Source organism: Eucyclogobius newberryi, unplaced genomic scaffold (genome assembly GCF_026437365.1).
Source record: "Eucyclogobius newberryi isolate DKJ021-1_F unplaced genomic scaffold, fEucNew1.0.hap1 SCAF_12, whole genome shotgun sequence".
Lineage (NCBI taxonomy): Eukaryota > Metazoa > Chordata > Actinopteri > Gobiiformes > Gobiidae > Eucyclogobius > Eucyclogobius newberryi.
The window spans coordinates 13,253,244-13,260,530 of record NW_027315746.1 but is presented as its reverse complement, the minus strand read 5'-3'; positions in this window follow the sequence as shown (position 1 = coordinate 13,260,530).

The window sequence follows — 7,287 nt, the reverse complement described above, 5'->3', positions numbered from 1 at the left end:
ACGCACATTGTGTAATAAACAACATAAACAACAACTGACACATTTCACAAAAACAACTTTGGGCCATAATGTGCTGTTAAAAATGAGTAACTGTAGTTGACAAAAACAGCTGTAGGGACTTGAGCCGCGTCAGTGCGATTCAGACCTGGCGTTGGTCCAAAGTCATACAAATCAATGTTCTGCTACAGTCACCTCTGGAGCTCTGGAGACGAGGGTCCGCTGAAGGTGAAGGTCTGAAGAATCCACAAAGAGTTTTCCTGTAGCAGTCTGGAGTGGTTTTCAGGTAAACAAGTACTTTTCTGTGTTGTTATGTGAACTCGCATGAGACTGTGCTGCATTGGGCAAATATGAGCTGACTACACTGCAATTAGACAGGCAATCTGCAAGTAAAAGAACTCACAAATACACCTCTGTTCTTGTTTTAAAATGCATTGTCCCTTTAATTATTACATAACCCACTTTATTAATAATAGTATACAAAACAGAACAGAAAAAAAACACAATGAACAAGGCAAGTTTGTTTGTAGAGCACATTTCATACACAAGGCAATTCAAAGTGCTTCACACAGCAGGAAAAATGCATTAAAATCACAAAGAAATGACAGAAATAGAAATACATCCATCCATCCATCCATCTTCTGCCGCTTTATCCGGGGCCGGGTCACGGGGGCAGCAGTCTGAGCAGGGACTCCCAGACTTCCTTCTCCCCAGACACTTCCTCTAACTCCTCCGGGGGGATCCCGAGGCGTTCCCAGGCCAGCCGAGAGACATAGTCTCTCCAGCGTGTCCTGGGTCTTCCCCGGGGCCTCTTCCCGGTGGGACATGCCTGAAACACCTCCCAAGGGAGGCGCCCAGGAGGCATCCGGAACAGATGCCCGAGCCACCTCAGCTGGCTCCTCTCGACGTGGAGGAGCAGCGGCTCTACTCCGAGCTCCGTGTGGCCGAGCTCCTCACCCTATCTCTAAGGGAGCGCCCAGCCACACGGCGGAGGAAACTCATTTCGACCGCTTGTGTCCGCGATCTTGTTCTTTCGGTCACTACCCAAAGCTCATGACCATAGGTGAGGGTAGGAACGTAGACCGACCGGTAAATAGAGAGCTTTGCCTTTCGGCTCAGCTCCCTCTTCACCACAACGGTCCGATGCAGCGACTGCATCACTGCAGCCGCTGCACCGATCCGCCTGTCGATCTCACGCTCCATCCTTCCCTCACTCGTGAACAAGACCCCGAGATACTTGAACTCCTCCACTTGGGGCAAGGACACCCCACCCACCTGGAGAGGGCAAGCCACCTTTTTCCAGTCGAGAACCATGGCCTCGGATTTGGAGGTGCTGATTCTCATCCCAGCCGCTTCACACTCGGCTGCAAACCGTCCCAGTGCATGTTGCAGGTCCGGGTTTGATGGAGCCATCAGGACAACATCGTCTGCAAACAGCAGAGATGAGATCCTGTGGTCCCCAAACCGGACACCCTCCGACCCCTGACTGCGCCTAGAAATTCTGTCCATAAACATTATGAACAGAACCGGTGACAAAGGGCAGCCCTGGCGGAGTCCAACATGCACTGGGAACAGGTCTGACTTACTGCCGGCAATGCGAACACAGCTCCTGCTCCGGTCATACAGGGACCGGACAGCCCTGAGCAAAGGGCCCCGGACCCCGTACTCCCGGAGCACAAAGGACACCCTGAGGGACACGGTCGAAAGCCGTCTCCAGATCCACAAAGCACATGTGGACTGGTTGGGCAAACTCCCATGAACCCTCGAGCACCCGATGGAGGGTATAGAGCTGGTCCAGTGTTCCACGACCGGGACGAAAACCACTCTGCTCCTCCTGAATCCGAGGTTCGACTATCGGTCGGATTCTCCTCTCCAGTACCTTGGAATAGACCTTACCCGGGAGGCTGAGGAGTGTAATCCCTCTGTAGTTGGAACACACCCTCCAGTCCCCCTTCTTGAACAGAGGGACCACCACCCCGGTCTGCCAGTCCAGAGGCACGGTCCCCGAACGCCACGCGATGTTGCAGAGACGTGTCAACCAAGACAGTCCTACAACATCCAGATACTTTAGGTACTCAGGGCGGATCTCATCCACCCCCGGAGCCCTGCCACCGAGGAGTTTGCAAACAACCTCAGTGACTTCAGCTTGGGTGATGGATGAGCCAGCCTCCGAGTCCCCGGTCTCTACGTCCTCTTCGGAAGACGTGACTGAGGGATTAAGGAGATCCTCAAAGTATTCCTTCCACCGTCCGACGACATCCCCAGTCGAGGTCAGCAGGCCTCCACCCGCACTGTAAACGGTGTCGGTGAGACACTGCTTCCCCCTCCTGAGGCGCCGGACGGTTTGCCAGAATTTCTTTGGTGCCGACCGATAGTCCTCCTCCATGGCATCCCCGAACTCCTCCCAGGCCCGGGTTTTTGCCTCTGCGACAGCACGAGCCGCGGCTCGCTTGGCCTGCCGATACCTGTCGATGACCTCCGGAGACCTACAAGCCAGAGTGGCCTGATAGGCCTCCTTCTTCAGTCTGACGGCATCCCTTACTTTCGGTATCCACCACCGGCTTCGGGGGTTGCCGCCACGACAGGCACCGGAGACCTTGCGACCACAACTCCGAGCAGCCGCATCAACAATGGAGGCGGAGAACATGGTCCACTCGGACTCAATGTCCCCAACCTCCCCCACTGCACTGTCCAGTACCCCCTCCCAAGGACTCCAAGAAGTACTCTGCACTGCTGTTCGGCCCGTAGGCCGCCACAACAGTGAGAGACCTGTCCCCCACCCGAAGGCGGAGGGACGCGACCCTCTCGTTCACCGGGGTAAACTCCAACACGTGGCGGCTGAGCTGAGGGGCTATAAGCAAGCCCACACCAGCCCGCCGCCTCTCCCCGCGGGCAACACCAGAGAAGTGGAGCGTCCAGCCCCTCTCGAGGAGATGGGTTCCAGAGCCCAAACTGTGCGTGGAGGTGAGGCCGACTATATCTAGTCGGTATCGCTCAACCTCCCGCACAAGCTCAGGCTCTTTCCCCCCCAGCGAGGTGACATTCCATGTCCCCAGAGTTAGTCTCTGTGTCTGGAGTTCTGGTCGCCGAGGCCCCTGCCGTCGACTGCCGCCCAGATCTCTCTGCACCGGCCCCTTATGGATCCTCCTGCGGGTGGTGGGCCCACGGGAGGGCGGCCCCACGTCGTTCTTTCGGGCTGTGCCCGGCCGGGCCCAGTGGGGTAAGACCCGGCCACCAGGCGCTCGCCATGGAGCACCCATCCCAGGCCTGGCTCCAGGATGGGGCCCCGGTGACGCCGATCCGGGCGACGTAAACTGCCTTGTTCTTGTTGTCATCATAGAGGGCTTCTGAACCGATCTTTGTCAGACCCGTCACCTAGGACCTGTTTGCCTTGGGAGACCCTACCAGGGGCTTGAAGCCCCCGACAACATATCTCCCGGGATCATTCGGGCACTCAAACCCCTCTACCACGTTAAGGTGTCGGTTCAAGGAGAGGAATAGAAATACAATAAAATTAATTAATTAAGAAAAAATAAAAATAAAAAATAAAATAAAAATATAGCCGCAAGCGGCAATGATCGGCCCTCGCCACACCGCCGCCACGCCGCAAGAGGAGGGGGCGCTTACGCGCCCCAATTGTCCTTTTATTACGCTAAACATAACTAAACATTTAACCTCCATATAAAATCTGTAGGGGGCGCTGTGGCGCCAAATGAATTTATTTCACTTCAAGTAGGTTTAGGGCAAAGAGTTTAACAACTGATTCTAATTTGACGCAATTCGGACTTTATCTGCGCAAACGGCAGAAATTTTAAATATGGGAGATTTCTGAAATTCTAGCTACAGTTTGCGGCTTCGCCGCACAGAGACCGTGACAGGTATCAATGTAATTTGGATAACTTTTGATGTCCCACTCCTCAGTAGCATTTTCACCAAATTTCAGCTTTTTAGGGCCAACGCCCTGGGAGGAGTTCGTAAAAGTACGACGTTTGGAAAAACTCCGAAGTCATGTTTAGCCATTTTTGAAGCAATATGGCCGACATTTGGTTGGGCGGACGGCGTTGCCGTAATAATATTTTTTACTTCTCTTGTCACCATCTACCTCTGCGCCAAATTTCATGATTCTACGATCAGATTTTTTTTGGGTCATTTCCCATCTCTCAATGCATTTTTGGTACATTTGGGGGCGCTGACGCGCCAATTTTTTTATTTTAGAAAAGGGAAATAGCCAGAATGTAGAGAGGCACGATTTTTAGAGATGTGAACATTTTTGTGACTTTTCGTCAATGTTCACTGGGTGAAAAATAGGGGGGTTGGTCCCGAGAAGAAGAAGAAGAAGAAAGAATTAAAGCCGCAAGCGGCATCCAACGGCCCTCGCGGGCCGCCGGCCTTCCGACTCTGCTCTCTGCATTTTACAGAGATGGCGCTAACGCAATTGTCTAAGAACTAAGACAGTGACACATTGGACATGTTCAATGCTGTGCTTAACCAGTGCAAATGAACACAAATGTCGGTGAAATGTGCAGCTCCAGCGCACAGAGACCGTGACACTTGGAATAAAAATATGGATAACTTTTGATGCTCCGCTTGTGTAGATTATTTTCCCAAAATATGAGCTTGATCGAGCTATTGCCCACAGAGGAGTTCATTAAAGTGTGAAGCATAAATGTGAACATTTCAAGGATTTGGCGTTTTTCCCATTTGTGACATATATTTGCGGCTCTACCGCAGAGAGACCCTAGTACTTAAAATCAAAATATGGATAACTTTTGATGCCCCGCTTATGTAGATGATTCTCCCCAAATATGAACTTGATCGGGTAATCGCCCTAGGAGGAGTTTGTTAAAGTGTGAAGTGTAAAAATGTGGTCATTTTAGAGATTTTGCGGTTAACATGGGATGTTTCTGTCATCGCTACGGCTACGCTTTACCAAATATGACTTTGGCTCCCATACTTTTAATTTGGGGATGACAAATGAGAATTGTGTGCAAAATGTCATGTCATTTGGAAAAACTCTTGTTTATAGGCCACTCTGAAGGCCAAATAGTCCAAATTCTGCGAAAAGTTTGCGGCTCAGCTGCACAGAGACCGTAAATGTTATCCATAAAATTTGGATAACTTTAGATGCCCCACTTGTCTAGAGGAGGTACACTGATTTTGAGATCGGTGGGCCAAACGCACTAGGAGGAGTTTGTTAAAGTGTGAAGCGTAAATGTGAACATTTCAAGGATTTGGCGTTTTTCCCATTTGTGACAGTATATTTGCAGCTCCACGGCACAGAGACCGTACCACTTAAAATCAAAATATGGATAACTTTTGATGCCCCGTTTGTGTTGATGATTTTCCCCAAATATGAACTTGATCGAGCTATCGCCCTAGGAGGAGTTTGTTAAAGTGTGAAGCGTAAAAATGTGGTCATTTTAGAGATTTCGCTGTTTTCCCATTTGTGACATATATTTGCGGGTCCGCCACACAGAGACCGTAGCACTTAGAATCAAAATATGTATAACTTTTGATGCCCCGCTTGTGTAGATGATTTCCCCCAAATATGAGTTTGATCGGACAATCGCCTTAGGAGGAGTTTGTTAAAGTGTGAAGCGTAAAAATGTGGTGATTTGAGCGATTCTGCGATTTCCCCATAGGGATAACATGGGATGTTTCTGTCATCGCTACGGTTACGCCGTACAAAATATGACTTTGGCTCTCATACTTGTATGATCAGGATGGCAAATTAGAATTTTTTTCAAAATATCATGTCATTTGGAAAAACTCTATTGTTTATAGGCCACTCTGAAGGCCAAATAGTCAGAATTCTGGGAAACGTTTGCGGCTCCGTCGCACAGAGACCGTAAAAGTTATCCTTAAAATTTGGATAACTTTAGATGCACCACTTGTCTAGAGGACGTACACCGATTTTGAGGTTGGTGGGCAAAACGCACTAGGAGGAGTTCGTTAAAGTGTAAAACATAAAAATGTGGTAATTTGAGAGATTTAGCGGTTTTCCCATAGGGATAACATGGGAGGTTTCTGTCATCGCTACGACTACGCCGTAAAAATGTAGGCATTTTTGTGATTGGCTTTTGTGATCGGGACGGCAAAATAGAATTTTGGGTAAAGTTTAGACAATTTTGGGAAAACTAATTTTTTACCTTCAATGTTAATTTAAAGGTCACTCTGTAGGGGGCGCTATCGTGGCCATTTCAATTTTGTCAGCCTAAACTGGTCCAAACAAGAAAGTTTAACAACTGATTCAAATTTGGTCCTAATCGGACTCGTTTTGATCAAATGGGAGCAATTTTTAGATCTGCAATATTCCAAAATAAGTTGTCCAAATTTGCGGCTGCGCCGCACACAGACCGTAAAAGGTATCTCAAAAAATTGGATAACTTTAGATGCCCCACTTGTCCAGAGGACGTACGCCGATTTTGAAGTCGGTGGGCAAAACGCCCTAGGAGGAGTTCGTCAAAGTTTGAAGTGAACAAAATGGCTAACACAGCGTGTTTTCATTTTCAAAAGAAGATGGCGGCCATAGGGTAAGTCTGGGGGCGTGGCCACATTAATATTTTTTTTTTGTCCTCACGAGAGGAATGCGTGTCCCGAATTTCGTAGCTTTACGCCAAAGTTGACCTCGGGGCGTCTCCCATAGGCGCAATGTATTTTGACTTTTGTCGGTGGCGCTGTTGCGCCATTTTTTAACAAAAAAAAATAAATGGCCCAGAAAAAATCAAATTTTTCGGCGATTCTGAATTTTGGGCAAAGTTTGGTGAGTTTTTGAGCATGTTCAGGGGGTCAAATTAGAGCTCAAAGCGCAGAAGAAGAACAATAAAAAAAAATATAGCCGCAAGCGGCAATGATCGGCCCTCGCCACGCCGCCGCCACACCGCCGCCACGCCGCAAGAGGAGGGGGCGCTTACGCGCCCCAATTGTCCTTTTATTACGCTAAACATAACTAAACATTTAACCTCCATATAAAATCTGTAGGGGGCGCTGTGGCTCCAAATTAATTTATTTCACTTCAAGTAGGTTTAGGGCAAAGAGTTTAACAACTGATTCTAATTTGACGCAATTCGGACTTTATCTGCGCAAACGGCAGAAATGTTAAATTTGGGAGATTTCTGAAATTCTTGCTACAGTTTGCGGCTTTGCCGCACAGAGACCGTGACAAGTATCAATGTAATTTGGATAACTTTTGATGTCCCACTCCTCAGTAGCATTTTCACCAAATTTCAGCTTTTTAGGGCCAACGCCCTGGGAGGAGTTCGTAAAAGTACGACGTTTGGAAAAACTCCG